Here is a 23,717-nt window from a genome sequence, read left to right as displayed (position 1 = left end):
AGAGCCAGACACCTGAGCGGCCTCTGTATGAATTCTGCATCCCAACATTTGTGGAACGCTCATGGAAGCAAGCCACAAAAGAAGTAGACCCTAGACATTCCCAGAATGGTGACTAGTTTGAGAAAGCAAATGCTAACTAATGGAGCAGTGCCATTTACTCAGAAGTAAACTCTCTAATTAGACTTGCAGAGCCAAGCAAGACAAGATTCTGGAAGATCCACAAGTAGATGGAGGGTTTGAGAGAGCCAATTTGGTGTAGTAGTTAAGAGCACCAGACTCTAGAGGACCACTCCTCCTCCACATGAAGAAGAAGATATTGGATTTATATCCTGCCCTCCACTCTGAATCTCAGAGCGGCTCACAATCTTCTTTATCTCTCCCACCACCACCACCACCGACAGACACCCTGTGAGGTACATGGGGCTGAGAGAGCTCTCCCAGATGCTGCCCTTTCAACGACAACCGCTGCCAGAGCTATGACTGACCCAAGGCCATTCCAGCAGGTGCAAGTGGAGGAGTGGGGAATCAAACCCGGTTCTCCCAGATAAGAGTCCGCACACCTAACCACTACACCAAACTGGCTCTCTCTGAAACCAGCTGGGTGACTTGGGGTTGGTCACAAATTCTCTTAAAGTTGTCCTCTTAAGAGCATTCCTCAGAGAGCTCTCTCAGCCCCACCGACCTCACAGGTTGTCTGTTGTAGGGAGAGGGGGTGAATGGTGAGGTATAAATGCAATTCTTCTCCTCCTCCTCTTCCTCCAACTAGAAAAAGCCAGGTGGTAGACTAAAAGCAAGAAGTTTGCTATCCCTCTTGGATCTGAAGCTCACTGGGTGATCTGGAGCCAACCTCCCTCACAGGGTTGTTGTGAGCTTAAAACAGAGGAAGGAAAGCCCATGTATGCTGCCCTAAGCTCTCTAGAGTAAGAGTGGGATAAAAATATCACAGAACACTCTCCCAACCCCCAGCTGTGGTGGAGGCACCATACAAGGAGTTGACATGGGACTGCCCCTGTGCCGAACCCAGAAACTGCAGCTGGTGCAGAACACAGCGGCCAGGTTGTTATTGGGGCTCCCTAAGTGGGAGCACATACAGCCAGGGCTGTGGGAACTGCACTGGCTGCCAATAGTGTACTGGATTCATTACAAGGTGCTGGTTATTACCTTTAAAGCCCTATATGGCCAAGGACCTGCCTACCTTAGGGACCGTCTCTTCCCATATACTCCCCAGAGGGTGCTTCGATCCGATTCACAAAATCTACTGGTAATCCCCGGGCCGAAGGAGGCTAAACTGAAGGTCACCAGGGAAAAGGCCTTTTCAATCGCTGCCCCCTACTGGTGGAACCAACTCCCAGAGGAAATGTGGGCCTTTCCGAATCTTGGTCAGTTCTGCAGGGCTTGCAAAACTATCCTCTTCCAGTTGGCCTTTAATTGATATGGAACCTACATCATAGATGGGACACCGTCGCACTGTAAAATCTAATAAGATAATATCTAGATCTGAGCACTAAATGATATGTTGTTTTAATCTCTAAATATATAATTTTATAGAATGTACTATTTTATAATATGTATTGTTTTAATTCCATGAGGTTTTATGCTGTGAGCCGCCCTGAGCCTGCTTCGGCGGGGAGGGCGGGATAAAAATCAAATCAAATAAAAATAAAATAAATGAATAAAGGAGAGATGAAAAGAAGAATTTTCAAAACCTATAAGGTGGTCTCCTGTCTGAAAAAAACTGTAATTCTTCCTGGCCTATACTCATAAGAGTAAGGGAGAAGTCTTCTGCAGTGGTGGAGTGGAAGTACCATTTCAGACAGCGGGCAGAAGGCTTTATTTCAGTTGTCTCCCTTATGTAAAGTGTCTCCTCATGTACGGACCAGTGTCAAATATCCATATAGATTCTGTATCTAACACTGGCTGCTAATAGATTACACTCTCTGAAATTCTTCATTACATGCTTGTATGCCTGTTTCTGTGTCTGCAGGAACAGCTAGGTTGCAATCCCTGAAACCTTCTTCAGCACAGAAGAAGAAGACCGTAGATTTATATCCCACCCTTTTCTCAGAATCAGAGACTCAGAGTGGCTTACAATCTCCTTTATTTTCTTCCCCCACAACAGACACCCTGTAAGGTGGGTGGGGTTGAGAGAGCTCTCCCAGAAGCTGCCCTTTTAAGAACAACTCCTACGAGAGCTATGGCTGACCCAAGGTCATTCCAGCAGCTGTAAGTGGAGGAGTGGGGAATCAAACCCAGTTCTCCCAGATAAGAGTCCATACACTTAACTACTACATCAAACTGGCTCTCCATTTCTTAAGCTATGTTTGGTGGTGGTGGGCTTTTTAGCCACCACATCACACTGTTGACTCATGTTCAGTGTATGGTCCACTAAAACCCCTAGATCTTTGTAACACATTATACTGCCAAGATAAGTCTCTCCCTCATTTCTTAAGCTATGTTTGGTGGTGGTGGAAAGTGCCAACAAGTTTTCCAGGCAAGAAATGTTCAGAGGTGGTCTACCATTGCCTGTCTATGCATCACAACCCTGGACTTCCCTGGTGTCTCTCATCCAAATACTAACCAGGGCCAACCCTGCTTAGTTTCTCTGGGCAACCTATGTTTAGAAATGAAGCGCATATGAGAAATGTGTGTGTGTGTGTAAAGCAGACTTGTTGAGAAGGCCAAAGATAAAGGCTACCCTCCCCTGGCCCTGAGAAGTTCAAGCATAAATCACATATATTGGGATAAGAACATAAGAGAAGCCATGTTGGATCAGGCCAATGGCCCATCCAGTCCAACACTCTGTGTCACACAGTGGCCAAAAAACCCAGGTGCCATCAGGAAGTCCATCAGTGGGGCCAGGACACTAGAAGTCCTCACACTGTTGCCCCTCCCAAGCACCAAGAATACAGAGCAACACTTGCCCCAGACTGTTCCAACAATACGCTGTGGCTAATAGCCACAGATGGACCTCTGCTCCATAATAGCCACTGATGGACCTCTGCTCCATATGTTTATCCAATCCCCTCTTGAAGCTGGCTGTGCTTGTAGCTGCCACCACCTCCTGTGGTAGTTAATGCCACGTGTGTTGGGTGAAGAAGTACTTCCTTTCATCCGTTCTGAGCCAACTGCTCCGCAATTTCATTGAGTGCCCACGAGTTCTTTTATTGTGAGAAAGGGAGAAAACTACCTCTTTCTCTACCTTCTCTATCCCATGCATAATCTTGTAAACCTCTATCATGTCATCCCTCAGTTGATGTTTCTCCAGGCTAAAGAGCCCCAAGCATTTTAACCTTTCTTCATAGGAAAAGTGTTCTAACCCTTTAATCATTCTAGTTGCCCATTTCTTCACTTTTTCCAATGCTAGAATATCTTTTTTGAGGTGCAGTGACCAGAATTATACACAGTATAAATGAGACCACACCATCGATTTATACAGGGGCATTATGATACTGTCTGATTTTGTTTTCAATTCCTTTCCTAATAATTCCCAGCATAGCACTGGCCTTTTTTATTGCAGTCACACACTGTCTCTACATTTTCAGTGAGATATCTACCACAACCCCAAAATCTCTCTCTTGATCAGTCTCCTCCAGTTCACACCCCATCAACTTGTATTTATAGTTAGGATTTTTGGCCCCAATGTGCATTACTTTGCACTTGGCCACACTGAACCTCATTTGCCATATTGATGCCCACTCGCCCAGCCTCGACAGATCCCTTTGAAGTGCCTCACAATCCTCTCTGGTTCTCACCACCCTGAACAATTTAATGTCACCTGCAAACTTAGCCACTTCACTGCTTACTTCCAACTCTAAATCATTAATGAACAAGTTAAAAAGTATAGGACCCAGTACTGAGCCCTGCGGCACGCCACTGCTTACCACCCTCCACTGCGAAAATTGCCCATTTATACTCACTCTTTGTTTCCTATTAATTAGCCAATTTTTGATCCACAAGAGGGCTTGTCCTTTTATCCCATGGCTCTTGAGCTTACTTAGGAGCCTTTGCTGAGGAACTTTATCAAAAGCTTTCTGGAAGTCAAGGCCAACAACATTTATTGGGTACACATGTTTGTTCACCCCCTCAAAGAACTCTAACAGGTTAGTGAGACAAGATCTTTTCTTACAGAACCCATGCTGAGTCTTCCTCAACCATTTTTGTTTATCAATGTGCCTACTAATTCTCTTTAATAATGGTCTCCACAAACTTTCCTGGTATTGAAGTCAGACTGTCTGGCCTGTAATTTCCCAGATCTCCTCTGGAACCCTTTTTAAAGATGGGGGTGACATTAGCTACCGTCCAGTCCTCAGGAACAGAGGCAAATTTTAATGAAAGATTACATATTTTTGTCAGGAGATCCACAATTTCACCTTTGAGTTCTTTCAGCACTCTTGGATGTATGCCTTCCAGGCCTGGTGACATCAGTTTTTAAACTGTCTATCAGTTGTAGGACCTCAATCTGACTCCGGTCTTTCAACACCCCTCCTGAAATCAGTGGTTCTGGATTGGGCAAACACTTTTCATCTTCTACAGTGAAGATGGAGGCAAAAAATGCATTCAGCTTCTCAGCCATTTCCCTATCATCCTTCAGTAATCCTTTTACCCCTTGGTCATCCAAGTGCCCCACTGCCTCCCTGGCTGGTTTCCTGCTTCTAATGTATTTGAAGTAATGTTTATTGTTGGTCTTTATGTTTTTTGCAATATACTCCTCATAGTCCCTTTTTGCCTGCCTGATCACAGTCTTGCATTTGCTTTGCCACAGCCTGTGTTCCCTTTTATTAACCTCACTTGGACTAGCTTTTCACCACTTAAAGGAATCTTTCTTACCTTTTACAGCTTCCATTATTTTGTCTGTTAACCATGCAGGTATTTTTCTATACCTATTTGTGCCTTTCCTGACTTGTGGTATATATTTTATCTGACCTTCTAGGATCATAGTTTTAAATAGCCTCCAAGCTTCCCCAAGGGTTTTGACCCTATTTTCCTTTCCTTTCAGTTTTCTCCTCACAACTGGGATGGTACTGAACTGTCTGTAGTTTGGTGCCATCTGACACCTGTGATTCATACTTGAATCTCTCAGTGAAGTCAGTCTCTTCCTTCATCTCCCAACAACTAGTGTTGCAAGATAAGGGGAAATGGCTGTGAAACAGCAGAGGCAGTTGAAACAGATGGGCCTGGTAAAAAGGCAACAAAATGCCAACAAGTAACTAGGCAGACCTGCATTTTGGAGAGTAAGGGTGCAAAAGAGCAAAGGAGGGGGCAAAGATATTGTGACATGACATCCTCTTCCCTACAAAGGATGGGACTGAGACATTCCAGGGCAGAGTTCTACTTTCCATCTTCAACAAAGCTCTCCTTCTTGGGTTCTCCTTGCATACAACAAAGTCTGGCCAACAATTCATTCCATAACCTCAGAACTATACCTCAGAATGGTATCCTCCACCTGCAGCCTGAAATGGTACAATTCATTCCATAACCTCAGAACTATACCTCTTAATTTTACTGTGCTGGGGTCCATTTCAAGCCAGGACCATTGTGTGAGGGACTGGGGGGCTGGCAGGGAGGAAGAATTGCAGGGGAGGCAAACCGCGCCCCCCTGCTATGCCATTTTCATGGCCTGAAACAACCCTGCAGGCTAATACTTGACTCACTGGAAAAATGTACAGGTATGGATATAGTCAAGAGCCCCGTGGCGCAGAGTGGTAAAGCTGCAGTACTGCAGTCGGAGACCTCTGCTCATGACCTGAATTCGATCCCAGCGGAAGCTGGTTCAGGTAGCTGGCTTCAGGTTGACTCAGCCTTCCATCCTTCCGAGGTCGGTAAAATGAGTACCCAGCTTGCTGGGGGGAAAGTGTAGATGACTGGGGAAGGCAATTGCAAACCACCCCATAAAAAGTCTGCCGTGAAAATGTTGTGAAAGCAACGTCACCCCAGAGTCGAAAACAACTGGTGCTTGCACAGGGGACTACGTTTACCTTTATGGATGTAGTTACAGCTGCTGTTGTTTTCAAAAAAATTAAAAGTCTAAGCATACCTATTAATTTTGTCCCCCCAATTTCTTGTTCCTCTTTTGTCTTCTAGAAAAGTAGCGGCCCATATAAAGTTTCCACAGTAACTGACCAAACTGGTGCAGGAGAACAAAAGGAGAACATCATGAAAATGTGCTAAGCAGAAGTGTAAGTTTTAATTGTACTGTGAAACAATAAAGTATGCTTGACTTTGTACTGGTTGGAGTATAAATTGTATCTTCTGCAGAAGTTTAAACTATATTCCACATTTACTATATAAAGTTTTCTCCCCCTCAGCAACAAGCTGCTGATCCTCTTATGAAAATTTTGACATGGCTAATCATTATGCAAGCTAGAGTATTGACTAAAGCTCCTCCCCAACCAACAGCTAAGTCCCACTGTAAATGTTAAGGGGACATGAGCCTCCACCTGTAAATGTTCTCTACCAGCAAGGCTTTTTTTGAGCAGGAACGCACAGGAACACAGTTCCGGCTGGTTTGGTGTCAGGGGGTGTGGCCTAATATGAAAATGAGTTCCTGCTGGGTGTTTTTAATCAAAAAACCCCCTGTCTACCAGTAACAGGATTCTGGACAGTGCTTTTAAGGAAGGTATGCCCATAATTAGTCATAAGCCTTCTGAGTGAAAACACTAGAAGGAAAACCTAACAAACCACAGGCCAAGGGTGTAAAGCCACCCATTTATCTTCTCTACTTTAGTGACATTTACGAGGAATCTTGAGGCAGCAGGCCCCTTTGCAATGTCAGCCTCATATATACCACTCACTGGAAGAGGATTGTAAAAGGAAACAAAAGTACAAATGTAAAAACTGAGAAATGGGGAAAATTGATTTAAATACCTGGTATAATCTTAAACTAAGGGCTTACTTATTTTAAACCCTATTGCTTCTTGTTATTTTGCTTTCATGACTGTATTTTTCCCAGAGGGGTTGAAACATTTATTTCTGCACTAAGAGAACTTGATCTATGTTCATGCATATTTGAGATAAACAGATCTTGATAAAAACGGGGCTAGAGATCAATGTAGAGATTCTCAGCAAAATAATTTAAAATTAGCAAAACGTCAGTTGCAAATCAATTAAGATTACAATGCATTATATATTTGCTTAATTTCTATCCCCCCGTTTCTGAAAAAGTGTTTTACAGTGCAATCCTAAACAGAGTTGGACCCTTCTAAGCCAACTTCTTAGGATTGCAGCTAGCCTCTCAATAACCCTGTAAGGTAGGTTATGCTGAGAAACAATGACTTGCACAATGCCAATGATTAGGAACTTGGGTCTGAGTTTCCCTCACAGGAATCCAACAACCCCCACCCAATGGATCATTTACAAACAGATAATAGCATCAAAAGTATTACAAAGTATGAAACTGGAAATAGTAAGTATGGCTCTACCTTTCCCTTGTTAATTGCTTTTTGTGGGATTCCTATAGTATTTCTTTATCACTCAGTTTTAAAAAAGAGAACTTTAGTCTCTGTCTTGCTGACGGAAGCAGATAACACGTTCTTGAAAAAAACTGCTACCTTTAATGAACTCTATTCTTTGATCAGTCAATGAAGATAAATTTTGATTGTTGAAGCTGATAGTTAAAGTATATTTTTATTTTCTGAGCTATGTTTGGTTCTAGTATATTTCTGTAATATGGGCTGAAGAAGAAAATTATATCAATAGCTATTACTTATAATAGCAAATGATAATTTTTGGTTATTAAATTATAACCTTTTAACACTTTCTTCAAAGTCTCTAAAGACCACCTATAAGAAAGATGTGTTAACATATAAATGTACCTGAATTGATCAATTAATTGCTTAAAAGGGATTAAGCAATTAAAAATTCTCTAACAACCCTTCAGGAGCCACTGGAAAACAAAAATATACACACAAATTACTTAACAGTTGTTGCTAATAGATTGTTAGGTAAGCCATGTTGGTCAGTATCTGAAGAACCATGCTTGAACATGAAGACTTATATCTTGAATAAAACTTTTAGCTAACATTAGATCATCCACTTCTTATTCGGTTCTGTTCTGCCATGAGAACATGACACATGGGAACTCTGGGATACTCCAAGTGATATAGAATATAATCTTTAGCATATTCTTATTGCCAGAATAAGGAATGAATAAATCTAAGAAGTTATATACATAAAGGCTGCCCTATTGGAGTTCTGTGTATCTAGAAGAGTTACATCCTTCTTAGTCCACTGAAGTCAATAGCCTTAAAAGGGTACAACTCTGCTTAGGACAGCACTATACTAATTCCAAATTCACTTGATACACTTTGAGACACTTTGAAATCAAAAGCCATGTTAATATGTTTTTGCTGTGCTTCATTCATGTCTGCTACTTTATTCTGACTTCCCATCAAAACAGCAGACAGCATCACACTAAAAGGGAATCTTCACATTACTCCTCACGCTGTGCCTCCCACACACTCTGGAAACAGCCTCAGCCCTGTAAAGGATAAGATCTTGCTAAAGTGGGAAGGAAGAAAAAAACCACTTCCTTTCTTCTATATATTGCCCCCCCCCACAACCCCACGCACTTAATTTTCACTCCTCTCCCCCCTTCAATTCTGTATAAATTCAATTTGACAACCCTGCTAATTGGATAAACGTCGCTCCCTATGCTCCTTTAAAGCAGTTCTCTTTTCTTTTCTTGTTTTTGGAGGGTGATTGTGGCTGTTCTTTAACATGAATTCCATCTGCTTTATTTCTCCTCTCTCTATTCAATATCCTTCCTGAATATTTATGAAGTGTTTGCCACCCCCCTTCCAACCTTCTCCCTTTCCTATCCCCTTTTACACCTCACCTCCCTCTTTCCCTTCTTTAGTCATAGGATCCTACTCCCTTCCATGTTCCTTCTTCCTTCCCAGCCTGACTCAGTTATTCCCCTTCTCCTAACTCTCATTGCCCGGGACAATAACCTTCCAAATGCAGCCCCCCCACCCCGCTTTAGATAAACACAGGCAGTGTCAAGTGTGAGGAGAAGGGGGGAGGGAGTTCAACTGCCAGTCAAGCCTCAGGTCTTCAATGAGGCCTAGAGGCCTACCCTAATCTGCTGCATGCTTTCCATATGGGAGCTGTGTTGCCCTGGGAAACGCTAACAGGCAGAACGGAGCTTAATAGAGTCCATATTCATTGTAATGCAGTGAGATGGCTCGAGGGACTATTGCCCCTTGGGTCTGTTTTCATTCTTCTGTTCCCTCTCTTTCTTTTTTTCCCCTCCCTTTTCTTTTTCTTTCCTCTTCTCAAAAGACAAGGTCCCTGGAGAGCTCTAATCTGGAGAGGCTGGGGCTCAGAGAAGGGACAGAATTTGGTGCTGGGAAGGGTACAAAGATGGCTGGGAAGATGAGGAAGTGGAGTGGACAGTAAAGGAGCATCTAATAAGCATGCAGTGGGCCAGCTGTCAAGATATCCAAAATGCCTACTCTCTGAGTAAATACTGTGTATGGTGGAGGGAGTCGGTTTCATCATAAGAATCTTTTGTAAGAGTCAGGAATATCACAGAGTTTAGAAATACCTTGGGAGAGGGTGAACACATGACCACTTACCACCCACAGGATAAGCCAGTTGTCTTGTCAGTGATATCAGCTCAAGTGATATGGTTTCTGCTGTGGGTCAGAGGGATGAGACAAATTTTTCCACACCACTTGGCAGGATGTTCTAACCATTTTGCAGATTACACTGTGGGTAAATTAACACTTGGACACTAGTCATCTCCATTCAGCTAGAACAGACAAGAAAACCAAAAGAAAAGCTGCAGAAGAGAGCCTAGAGGCCGATATTTCTCTTCACACTAGGTGGGGGGGGGACAGAAGTTGGAGAGTGACCCACTGAGCCTGTTAGAGGAGGGTGGGATACAAATATAATCAGGGGTTTCTTTATAGAAAAAGGCCAGCAGGAACTTATTTGCATATTAGGTCACACCCCATGACACCACCATTGCTTCATATAGGGCTTTTTGTAGAAAAAGCTCAGGACCTTATTTGCATATTAGGCCACACCGCCTGGCACCAAGCCAGCCGGAACTGCATTCCTGTGCGTTCCTGCTCAAAAAAAGCCCTGAATATAATAAAATAAAAATAAAAATTAGGAAATTATTTTAAAATAAAAGGGCGTTTTAAAAAAATGTATAATACTCCCTGGAAGCAAACCATTTCATGAACCAATTCCATATCTGCAGCTTCAATTCTTCTCTCATTTTCTTTTTCTGCCTTTAGCTGACATTCCTAATACTTACAGAGAGAACACATTTGTTCTCAAGCACATACATGAGAAGTGATGAACTTAAAAAAGTTCTGTCATGGTTTATACTTAATATTCTAAGTTTTACTAGATATTCAACAGCACCTTATATGTCCATCACAAACAACAGTATTCTGTCTTCATGCTGGGTTCAAAGAGGGAACATGTACTATCAAATACTAGCATAACAGTGCACAATACTGACACTGGTAAAATTGGAAGGTCTGTTCACGCATCACTGTTTAATATAATAAAATTTCAATTGTTTCAAACCACATTGTAGGTTATCTCACAGCAAAAATGTCACTTCAGCATGTTCCCAATGCAGTATACTAATGCAATGCAATCATTTGTCAATGTAGATTGTCAGATGCCATAAATAAGAAAATCCCCCAATTATATGTCATCATAATTTATCTTTGCACAGTTAGCCTTAAACCATTTCTTGTTGTTTATCAAGCTAAGTTGATTCAAGACAGAGTGAATTTCTAAGGGCATTGCTTCAAAAAAGCTGTAACAAATTGATGCCATCAATTAAAAAGAAAATAAATTAACAGGAGCCTAAGCCTAATGAACCCTTTATGTACACCCAAAAGCAATTCCAGACAAGCTCCTTAGTACAAAAATCAGACATCAGCATGCCTTTTATGCATCAAACTCTATTCTTCACATATAAAGGAAATCAACTTTGAGAAACACGGTTACATGGAATGTACATATTGAGTTTTCATACCCAAAGAAATTAGTTTTTACAGTCTCTACGTCTGGAGAAACAAGCCAGCACTGGCTTGGGAAATCACATGGTTTCTGCTATAACCAACCAAACTCAGGCACATGTAGTCTCCACAGAGACACTAGAGTATTTGTCTTGTTTGGACATTTTGCCTGTTGGAGTGCATCTTGACCAGCAGATATGGTGCATTAGCCCATAACTGTTTTGCATCATCATGGACTCCTCTTCTTCCTGTGTGCATGCCAGAGGAACTTGGGGGGAGAGGCTGTATCTTATCCTACTGCATACAATGCTTTTGCAAAAGAAAGAAGCAGCATTTGTGACATGTACAGAGAAGCTGGAATCAATGAACAGCATTTTCTCTCACCCCATTCAGGGTTTGTAGACCAAAAAAAGGAGTCAAAGACCCTTGTACAGTTCTCCAGTGCTTGTGAAGCAATGGGGAAGATGTGGTAGCAACAATAGAGACTCACATAGCTGAAGCCTGAAGCTAAATGGCAGAGATCCTACTCCTTCCTCAGTCATCTACATGTGCCATAGGACTTTGGAAGTCTTGTTCAACTTTGACCAGTACTTTGTGCAGTAAGAGACTGACCCTGTCCTTTTCCCTCCTGAGGTCCTGTGAGATCTCTGTGCGATTCACAGAGAACTAGAGGAATGATGAGTGTCAGATGAGAATCAGCTGTTGTCTTATAAAATTGATTTATTTAATTCATTTATACTTTGTCTTTCTCCCCAAAGGGGACCCACAGTAGCTTCTATCATTCTTCTATTCCATTTTATCCTCACAATAACCCTATAAAGTAGGTTAGGCTGAGAGTAGGTTAGGCTGAGAGAAGTCACCAGCGAACTTCTGAATCTATTTTCCCTGGCATATATTACAGCAATGCCTCCTGTTCCAATGAGATGGAGGAAAGCCATAACTGGCTTTTTTCTTTGAAAAAGATTATTTGTTGAGGAAGCAATGAAACTTGTCAGTGATGTCATGGTTCCCAAAGATGCCATGCTACACCTATCATCGTCTCTTCATTCACCAAGAATGTCTTCCCTGGTCATGAGCTCCATGCTCCAAGTACATAGGAACAAACCATGAAGAGATATTAGAGGGGCTGTTCCACAAATTATAACCACCCCTCTTCTCTTCCTTAGAGTTAAAGAATAAAAAGTAATTAGCACTTGGATAAGACAAATACATGGAAGACGTGGAAAATAAACATAAACTTCCTATTTTCAGATCTGTTTTAGTATCCTGCCTTATATTGAGTCAAATAACTGATCTGTCATGCTGGATATTATCTATTCTGATAGGCTGAAGTTTCCTAGTGCCTCAAGTAGAGGTCTTTAATATCACCAACTACCCGAGCCTTTAGTGGAAATACTAGGAATTGATCTTTTGCATGCACAGTACGTGTTGCAGTGCTGAGCTACAGCTCTTCCTCAAATACATACATGAGTAGTAGTGGGTATGCCCGAGTGCATCTGCAGAAAGGGAGAGAACTTATGGATGATGGCCAATTCTTACTTTTGACTTACCAAGTATTTTATGTTTGAACAGTAAAAGCATTTGGCTTAGTATCAACACACAAACACACCCCTCCTCTGAATGATGAACTGTAACTTGTTAGCTACAAGGTAATATGTAAATGTAATAAAAAGAATGAAGATTGCTACTGCACTGCAATTAGATCTTGGTTTTAACATTTAAGCAACACTCATTTCTTCTTTATTAAATTATCTGTTGGATGAAGTACTGCAGATTTTACTTCTAGCTATCTTAGGTTTCATAAGCATATTAATCATTGGCTACATCAAAACCTCTAGAACTGTCTAGGGTTGCCAGTTCTGTGCTAGAAAATGACATGAGATTTTTGGAGTGGTGACTTGGAAGGATAACAGATCTAGGTGGGCAGCCGTGTAGGTCCTACTTTGATCTATTGGAAGGATGATGTTTTGAAGGAATATGACATCAATTCCAAATTATACTCTAGGATTTCAAGAGCAGCATGGATGATGTGATGTCACTTCCAGGTGCAGGGCAGATGGACAATACTTTACCACAGAGATTAGTGGAAATTCCTAGAGCATCACAATCGACACCCCCTCCATTTTTTCTCAAATGACCATGGGCAGGGGACTGAAGGGAGGGGATTGTTAAGCATAGTAAAGTGAGAGTCATCATGGTGTAGTGTTAAGCCAAGTAAACTGAGGGTCATCATGGTGTAGTAGTTAGAGTGTCAGAATAGGATCTAGGAGACCCAGGTTCAAATTCCCACTCTGCCATGGAAGCCTGCTCGGCAACCTTGGACCAGTCAAACCTGGGACCGTTGGGAAGATAAAATGGAGGGGAGGTAAATGTTATAAGCCACTGTGGGTCCCCATTGAGAAGAAAAGCAGGGTATAAATTAAGAAAAATAAATAAAAATAGTAAATATATATCTGTCCAGAAGCATCACTGCATAACTTTCATGGAAGTGAAACATCATGATGCTATAATTTTAAAGTAAAATGACTTCATATAACACTTTTCATCTATGTTTCTGTGGCTTCTGGAATAACTTTATTGCATATGCTTTAACTAGTCCTTCAAATTACTGAAATCTCAGACCACCTGAGTTAAGTATTGAAGTTAACCCCTCTCAAAACAAATGTTAAAAGACATGTTCACTCAAGATCTTCTTCACAAAAGTTCCTTTGTTTTAGTTGTTCTAGACATTCTACTTCTACAAATCTACTTTCAGATATGATTGTGGACTATTAGGATTATTGTTTAATTACACAAATACAGAAAATGTAGGGAGAAGTTAACTGAAATGGCAATTCTGAAATTTAATATCAAAGATGCAATTCATTTTAATGTTGGAAATAAGAACATAAGAACATAAGAGAAGCCATGTTAGATCAGGCCAATGGCCCATCCAGTCCAACATTCTGTGTCACACAGCGGCCAAATATATATATATATATATATATATATATATACACACACACACACACTGTGGCTAATAGCCACTGATGGACCTCTGCTCCATATTTTTATCTAACCCCTTCTTGAAGGTGGCTATGCTTGTGGACACCACCACCTCCTGTGGCAGTGAATTCCACATGTTAATCACCCTTTGGGTGAAAAAGTACTTCCTTTTATCCGTTTTAACCTGTCTGCTCAGCAATTTCATCGAATGCCCACGAGTTCTTGTATTGTGAGAAAGGGAGAAAAGTACTTCTTTCTCTACTTTCTCCATCCCATGCATTATCTTGTAAACTTCTATCATGTCACCCCTCAGTCGACGTTTCTCCAAGCTAAAGAGCCCTAAGCGTTTCAACCTTTCTTCATAGGGAAGGTGTTCCAGCCCTTTAATCATTTTAGTTGCCCTTTTCTGAACTTTCTCCAATGCTATAATATCCTTTTTGAGGTGCGGCGACCAGAACTGCACACAGTACTCCAAATGAGACCGCACCATCGATTTATACAGAGGCATTATGATACTGGCTGATTTGTTTTCAATTCCCTTCCTAATAATTCCCAGCATGGCGTTGGCCTTTTTTATTGCAAACGCACACTGTCTTGACATTTTCAGTGAATTATCTACCATGACCCCAAGATCTCTCTCTTGGTCTGTCTCTGCCAGTTCACACCCCATCAACTTGTATTTGTAGCTGGGATTCTTGGCCCCAATGTGCATTACTTTGCACTTGGCCACATTGAACCGCATCTGCCACGTTGACGCCCACTCACCCAGCCTCAACAGATCCCTTTGGAGTTCCTCACAATCCTCTCTGGTTCTCACCACCCTGAACAATTTAGTGTCATCCGCAAATTTGGCCACTTCACTGCTCACTCCCAACTCTAAATCATTTATGAACAAGTTAAAGAGGATGGGACCCAGTACCGAGCCCTGCGGCACCCCACTGCTTACCGTCCTCCACTGCGAAGACTGCCCATTTATACTCACTCTCTGCTTCCTATTACTCAGCCAGTTTTTGATCCACAAGAGGACCTTTCCTTTTACTCCATGACTCTCAAGCTTTCTAAGGAGCCTTTGATGAGGAACTTTATCAAAAGCTTTCTGGAAGTCAAGGTAAACAACATCTATCGGGTCTCCTTTGTCCACATGTTTGTTCACCCCCTCAAAGAAATGTAACAGGTTAGTGAGGCAAGATCTTCCCTTGCAGAACCCATGCTGAGTCTTCCTCAATAACCCGTGTTCATCAATGTGCCTACTCATTCTGTCCTTGATAATGGTTTCTACCAACTTTCCCGGTATTGAAGTCAGACTGACTGGCCTGTAATTTCCCGGATCTCCTCTGGAACCCTTTTTAAAGATGGGGGTGACATTTGCTACCTTCCAGTCCTCAGGAACGGAGGCAGATTTCAATGAAAGATTACAGATTTTTGTTAGAAGATCCACAAGTTGGATGGATAATTAGAATCACTGGCCTTCCATGACCCAATTTATAAAAATAGAATTATCAAGAGACAGATGGTCTTCAGCATTAAGCCCTGGGGAACAGGTATGTGCCATGGAAGCTGGTTAGAGAAGGAAACTTTAGGTACCTCAGATCTACCCAGAGCTGCACCAGGGGGACTGAGGCAGGGCATGTGAGTCAGAATGTTAAATGAGCCACAACGTCTAGTAATATGCCACTCTTCCCTACGTAATTTTCTGAATCATGTAGTCTTCCAGTCTGAGCAACATGTGAGGACTTCACCTGGACTTCACCACTCTCTTAAGCTGCAGAAGCTCTTGCTATACGTTCCCTGAATCCAAGTCTGCCTTTGCAGCCTGTCCATTCATACTTATCCTTACTTCCTAGTTTCTCCTGGTCTAACCAGGTCAGATCATCTTGACCTTTTATCTTGACCTGATCACGCTGTACTTCATGTCCAAATCGTCTTCTGCTGCTGTGGTATTATACACACATTGAGTCATAGGGAGTTCTGGGTGTCCTTGCATTCACAAAACAGCATGGCTGGTGATCTGGGGGGGGGGGGGGAGTGGATTGCTGAATCTCTTGGCTATGATACATACTGCCATACAAGATTTTTCATAAATGTTAGTCATTCAGGGGTCTGGGGGAATTGCCTTCCCTGGGTTTCCGTACTGCAAACCTTCCCACCCCACCCCCCACACACCCTGTTTGTTTCTCTGATGCAAAGTGTTCCCCCCATCACTTCTCCTTGGGTGTCCGGGCCTGGATCACTTCAGAGTGACCACTTTGGGTTCCCTCATTCTTCTGCATCTCAAATCCCCCCTTCCTTTTTGCTCCCTGGGTTTTCTGCTGAAACTGTTGCACAGTCATTTCCTTGGCTTTGCCTCCTTTTGCATCTCTAACATACCACCATTGTGGTGGGGGTTCCTCCTGCTTTGCCTACACTGTTCCAGAGTTGCTGCCTGGGGCTTCCTTGCTGCTCCACCCCAATACACCCCTCTTTCTCCTGGGTTTCTGTCTGAGTTGTTGCACAATCATTGACTTTGGGGTTGACCCTGCCCAGCAATAATGTCAGCCAGAGGTGGAGGGTGGGCCCAGGGAGACACAGCCACCTGCAACTGTGTTTCTGCTTCCCATACCCCCGGCAGGGTAGGAAGATTGGCCCTGCCCAGTTATCAAGTTGCCATGAGGTGGAGGGTGGGCCTGAGAAAACACAGCCACCCACAGCTCTATGGGTGGCTCCTGGGCCCCAGGCAGGGCAGTAGAGTTGGCCCTGCCCAGTAATCACATTTCTGTTTGGGGGTGGGGGTGTTGGCTCAGGAAGACACAGCCACCCACAACTATGCAGGTGGCTCCTAGGCCCTGGGCAGGGCAGGAGGGTTGGACCTGCCCAGTCATCACTGAGACAGCCCACAAAGGGCGGGCGCATGGGGCCAGGTGGCAGCAGGCCCCTGCAGCTTAAAGGTAGCTCCTGGACCTCAATGGAGTGAGTGGCTGGTGTGGTCCTGGCCACTGAATATATTTTCAGGCAGATGGAGGGTAGTCTGGTCTATGCACTCATGAACCCACACCCACCATCTCTCCACAAAGCATTTTCCTGGGAAGTTCTTGCTTGGGGGTCCGTAACTCTGACCCTGCAAATCCTATCCACATATAACATGTTGGGCATATGGAGGGACATCCCCAGGAGGCACTCTGCAAGCTGGATGCCTCTAGCATTCCCAGGGTCCATTTTGTATGCTCCTGAACCAGCGTGTGACCTCTCATTGAAGAGCACTGTCTGTGGGCAACTTATTTGGGGGTCTGTAACAGACCACTGATGTTCAACCTTTATCAAACTTGGTGGGCACACAGAGGAGAGTCTGCTGGAGATCCCCTGCAATTTTGAAGCTCCAGGCCCTCAGGGAGGCATTTTTTCATTCAAACCAGTTTCAGAATCAAGCCTATTTGGTTCATCTATCTATACGTATATATTAAACTTCCTGTGAATGGGAAAAAAGATTCCTAAATATTATAGAGTAAATTAGTCTGATCATAATTCAAAGTGGGTAGCCATGTCAGTCTATAGTATCAAAATAAAGTAGAAATCCTGCTGCACCTTAAGGACTAACAAAATTTATTCCAGCACAAGTTTCTGTGAGAGTCAGAGCTCAGATGCCTGAATGTTTGTCTATTATGATGAAGCATTTATACTCAGAATTGCAGATTAAACAGAACTAAAGAGGGAGGGGGCTTTGTTTGTAACTTTTACCACCCCACACCATTCTGTCATTTGCAACTTCGAGTATAATTCTTCTGCTTAGTGGATGAACATTCATGCATAAAAGTTCTGATGGATAAAAGCTTATGTAAGTAAAAAAATTGTAAGTATTTTAAGATGCCCCAAGATGCCTCTTGTGTTTTACTCAGACCATATTCCATTTCTAAATTGTACAAAGCCAAATATATGAGGAGGTTTCCATATGTGAGGTTCAAGATCCTAAAGTACTTCTCTCCTGGCTCCTTAGACAAGCAACAGGAGCAGGTCCAGCTGGAAAGTTTGCTTGTGCACAGTTTACATTCTCGGTTTCCCCCACTCCCTCCCACTTTCCCCCAACTCCAAAAAGTTCTCTCAAACAGCCTTTAAGCTTTAAACAAATATGAGTTTGTAGAACAGCAGCTTGCTGCTCCCGTTTCTTCCTCTGCCACCCCTCCAGTTCCTGCATCCCGCCCCCCATCCCCAAGCAAAGCCCAACAGAGCTGGCAAGAGCAGCACGTGTACAGAAAACAAACACGTGGAGCACAGCCAGCAGTGAAGCTGGATTTGGCAAGCTCTGTTTACAAAAAGTATAAGTAATAGATGGGAGGAGAGCTGGGAGGAGGGTTGGAATTATACATCAGTTGGAAAACACATATGTATAAATACAGAGAATAATGCTTTAAGTTCCCATGAACTCAAGATTCCTGGCCCTGTTTTCATGTAATTCTGGTCTTTGGGTTGTCGCCCACATCTTTTATTTTAAAAAAATAATAATAAACTCATCATCCCAAGAGAAATCAAAATCAAGTATTCTCAAGCAGTTGGAAGTTACCTTGGATATGTGTGAAAACACTATACCTACCTATGTACACTACATACCTCCATGTAGCAGCAGCTTACAAAACAGAAGAATGACCATTCTAGAACAGAAGGATCCTGTATTCATTTCTGTGTCTCAAACTGCACTCCCTTTGAACTCCCAACGCCCCTTCCCATGTATTTTGGAAGGTTCAGGGCAGAAATACTGCGGAGTGGCTTGGTTCCATGTGGTTTCCACCCAAAACCATAATTCTGACCGATCTTCCTCAAAAGATTTTCAGCTGTGTTTAGGGATAGCTGCAAAACCAGACGAGTTCTAACTAATGTTGGGCTTCATACAAACTGTTCTTCTCTTTCAGACAATCTACTATATTTTAGTAGATAATAAAAATCAGGCTAAAACCTTCCTCTTAAGATAGCTCAGCTATTTCTCACTATGGAGTAAAATAACTTTTCTGAGAGTCATAACTGAAAAGACAACCTTGGCTTCATATTTTGGCCTACTATGGAGTGACACTCAAGCCACATAAATCAGCAGTAATTCCTACCATACAACAGAACTCTAGAAGACCCATTTTGGAGATGTGAAGGGTCAATAAAGACCATTAGTGGGGAACCAAGGATTTTGTAATACACAGTTTGGTAGCCAATCTGATGTAGTGGCTAAGTGTGTGGACTGTTATTTGGAAGAACTGTGTTTGATTCATTACTCCTCCACATGCACCTGCTGATGTGACCTTGAGTCAATCACAAGTTCTCACAAGCTGTTCCTATCAAGAGCAGTTTCTGTTAGAGCTCTCTCAGCTCCACCTACTTCACAGGGTGTCTATTGTGGGGGAGGGGAAGGGAAGGGAAAGGAGATTATAAACCACTCTGAGATTCCTTCAGGTAGTGAAAGGTGGGATATAAATCCAATCTCCTCCTCCTCTTCTTTCTCCTCCTTCTCATTAGAAACATACTTGATAGAATGAAAGTAACTAAAATTTCAGTCCATTCTCTCAGAGTATAATGTATTGTGGATAAAAGATGGAACGGTGGAAAAGATAGTTAAAAATATTTGATGGGAGTGTCTGTTACTCCTTGCTATCCCCTGGAGCCATACCTGCTAACTTATTATTATTCCTTATTATCATTATTTATTTGGTATTAATTTTTATCATTATTTATTTAGTATGTTTTTATCTTGTCTCTCCTCCAAAAAACTCAGGTAGACTTGCATCATTCTCCCTACCCATCTTATCCTCACAAACCTCTGAAATAAGCTCACAGAAAGAAAATGAATTTCTCAAGTTTCATGGCAAACAGAGATTTGAACCTGGGTTTCCACAGTCCTTGCCTAACACACTAACCACTACAATACAATGTGTATATAAATTCTGCAATGCTAAAAGGTCCAATGGATGAACTTCAAGACCATCACCAATTCACCAAATGAAGTCTGTAAAACAGGTAACTTTATTATATTTACTCTTTTCTCTTAACTAACAAATCCAAAGGATTCAGAGTGTCTGCACTTTGGGTTTTTGATATCACCAAAGAGATGAAGGAAGGATCAGTATACCAATTACAATGGAAAGACGGCAATTTACAGCATGCACGGAATACTGTGGTTAAGAGAAGGAGAAGCTGTGCCAAATGGTGCGGTGAGAAAGTTGGTACAGACAACAAACAGCAGGATAATTTTACAGAGCTATATCAGATAAAACTGCTCAAAATCACAGACTCCAAAGTAAATGTTTGTCAAACAAACACAAAGGCCAAGTTTAAAAATCTAAGCACTAGCCCTAAACACACTCCATGATTACATTCTGTTGATTTCAGTGGAATATGCTCTTTGAATAAATGGGATTTAGGATTGAGGTCTTGGCATTTACTGCGTCAGCAGAGAATCTAATCCAGCTAGATCAGCAGAAGTGCCAGAGATATACAAACTGTAATGAAGAGAAGCTGTGAACCACTTATACAGACAGAAAATGAACCACCAGGCAGTTTTGTCTCATCTCTGGTCAGTATTATTAACCTACCACAAGATACAAATACAAGAGAGAGCTAGAGAGAGAAATGGAGGCCAGAAAGACTGAGGGTAGCCAGCAAAAAGACAGACAATTGAATATACAATCACACAGTTAGGTTCAATCTCCACTCACTTTAAGGCTTTGCCATTGCTTGTTGATGAATGTTACAATTATACTTACAAGCAAGGTGGAACACTCATTTTCTTTACCACATTTGTGCCCCCTCTTCCTTACAAGGAACATCCCATTTTAGCTCACAACAGCCACATAAAAGTAGGTTGAACTGAAAAATAGCAATTTGCCCTAGGATAGACAGTGAGCTTCACACTTGGGGGTGGTTTTATTCTGGATTGCCACAATCCCACTCAGCACTCTGTCCACTATGGCTATATATCAAGTTATCATGTGAAGAAGAAGAAGAAGGAATTTCATGCATTCTAGATGTAATCATTCACAGCCTCTTAAAATGTCAGTCAGTTACCAGTCAGTTAGCCAGAACTAGAAAACAATAATCTACTGCATTTGTATCCCACACCCTCCAAAGAGCTAAAGGAAACATACATGGTTCTTCTCTACTCTTTCTTCACAACAACCCTAAAAAATAGTTTAAGCTGAGAGAGAAAGTTACTGGCTCAAGAACACCAAGCAAGAGAGCCAAAGTGGACATGACTACAGAAGTTATGTGAAGTTCCCAGAATTCTTCCACATCAAATATCAAGTGTATGGGACACCAACTCTGAAGGGGAAGGGTTTTTTAAGCCTCTCCCCTGCACCATTTTACCAACCAGTAAAGACCCAGTACAGCTGCTATTTGCCCCATGTGCCAAATGTACATCTACTGACATAAATCCTTATATAAAGTAGCTCCAGGAGCTATTTCAGGTTAGGAAAACTGTACATGGGGAAGGTTAAATCCCCTTCACCTTGTGTCACAGCTCTGATGAGAATTGGGCTCCCATGCAACCGGCATTTTAAAAAATAAACTTTTAAGTACATGATCTGGTTCATGAAATTTGAATCTGAATGTCCCCAGTCCTAGTCAGATGTTCTGGTACACCACACTGGCTTGCTTAATTAAGCCTGTCACTGAGCTGCTACCACTTAAAGCACATTCATATGAAGGCCCACCACTGTACTGCTTACAAAAGTATGCTGGGGAGTCAAAAGCACACCATTCCCTCAATAAAGTATCACTGGTCTATAAATATGGTAACTTTGGGTGGATTTACAGGTCAAGATGTCAGACATGAGAGTGTGTCCCCTTCAGTATTTGACCAAGAAAACAAATGTCCTGCCACTTGACCATGCTTCCACTCCCACAAAATAACTGCTTTTCTGGAGCAAATTTAACAAACTCTTGCAATGACTCAAGGTACACAAGATTTAAGATATAATCCAATGCCAGCTGTTGTGATTATTCAGTTGCTGAAAAGCAGCAGTTTTTCCTATGCTCATAGTCTTTTCCCCTCTTCCCCTTTCTTTTCAGTTCCCCCTCCCAGGCCCTTGTTTCAATTAAAATAGCAATTTGGCAGTGAAAACTAAAGGCTCTTGTCATTCATGTCATGGTATGAGAATCACTGCCTAAATACGACTCATATTCATATATTAGAGTTCTGTAAGGAAGGCATAATATTTTATCTACTGCATGAATAAGAATGTTTAGTGATATTGCAAAGAGAGGAAACTAATTTGAGAAAGATCACGATGTATGTGGTAAAGGAAGATTCAGAGCCCATCTCTAACTGGACATTTAACGCTGGTAATTATCTCAGTTATATTTTCCAAGGAGAGATATAGATTACTCTTCAGTCAAGCAAAGTCTAGAAAAATACATAGCATATTAAAATACATAGGGCAGTTCCTCATAATTAATATGAAACAGCAGGCAATGCCTGCTATAAGATCTTTGGAGGGGCAGCAAAAGGTTTGCTGCTCTCGTGAAACATTCTTCTGCTGCTATGGGTGACAAAGGAGTTAACTCCAGGATAACTTCAAAACTTCTGCTTTCTTCTCCAAGCAAAACACATTTTTGGCACTGTGCCCCATCTGGGGAGGGTCATTCCTTTCCTCCTCTTCCTTCACCCGCCTTCTCTCCTCAAGGTTCAGAACAAATGAATCTCATTGCCCAACACACTCCACAACTAGTTTCATCTTGGTCCAAACTCATCATCTGTTTTAACTTTTGCCAAAAAGAAACTTTAAAAAAGGAAAAGAGCTTGAATGGAGAAGGAGAAGAAACAAAGGGAGGAGGGAGACGTTAAACTGTACATTGATTACCCCATTGAACTAAGTTGGAAAGAGCAGAGAGGAGAGAGAGTTTGCTCAGAGGATCTCAGACTGTCTTGAAGCCAGGATCAAACAGGCCACAAGAGACCAGCCGTTACCCATATGATCCTTCCTTTCAGTTCCACTGCAGCTAGAATAGAGTGACTTGCTATCCCCACTCCACCACTACCCTGCTCATTTCCTTCTCTAAATTTGCATTCTACTTCCAGCCACTGTCATCCAAGAGCACAGAAAAACTGGCACACATCCTCCCCCACACCCAAGAACTAGGAACACAGACAACTGTCTCCGAGGATCATTCCTGTGGCCGAAAACAAGAGGGTTGAGTTTCCCGCAAATCCAGGATGAATCAAGAGACATCAGAAGAAGCCAAGGCTCTCTGGGTACTCTTCCTCCCCTCTGCAACCAGCACAATTAGAGGCACTATACAGACAAAGCATACTGCTTGCAGGCATAGCTAACTTGTGCCTTCTTTTTTATACTCTTTTCTTAACACATTCAGGTTTGTCTAATTCTTTTAGAATTAATAGTATGTAATTGTGGATTCTCTTCTCCTTAACTATTCCAAGTTTTGGACTTCAACTGGGAAGTTTCATCTAATGTGAGATGCATCAGGAGTACCCACCACCACCATCTTTGGGTGGGGGAAAGAAAGAAGGGAAGACATATATACAATAGAAGAAGACTGATGTGTAAGATACAAAATCAAAAGTGTGATATGAGTTAGAGATGGATCCTAAGTCTGGAAAGGGTGAAGCAACTGCCCTAAAAGTACAACTGTGTCTAACTCATCTGAGAAGTATACAAGTAAAAATCTGAAAACCAATCTGAAGGAGTGTTTAATGTACAGACAGTCATACTCCAAAGAAGCAATAGACAGAACTTGTAAATACCATGACAAAACAGGTAGAAAAGAGCACATCATCCA

General features: G+C 42.1%; 1 protein-coding gene across 3 annotated transcripts in view; it reads right to left on the bottom strand.

Annotated features, from left to right (window-relative positions):
* Window positions 1-23,717, bottom strand: part of BOC (BOC cell adhesion associated, oncogene regulated) — a 96,042-nt gene that overhangs the window by 52,783 nt on the left and 19,542 nt on the right. The gene's annotated exons all lie outside the window — the stretch shown is intronic.

This window comes from Heteronotia binoei, chromosome 3, assembly GCF_032191835.1.
Source record: "Heteronotia binoei isolate CCM8104 ecotype False Entrance Well chromosome 3, APGP_CSIRO_Hbin_v1, whole genome shotgun sequence".
Taxonomy (NCBI): Eukaryota; Metazoa; Chordata; class Lepidosauria; order Squamata; family Gekkonidae; genus Heteronotia; species Heteronotia binoei.
The sequence above is the reverse complement of the archived record's forward strand: the minus strand, read 5'-3'. Positions and strand labels throughout refer to the sequence as shown.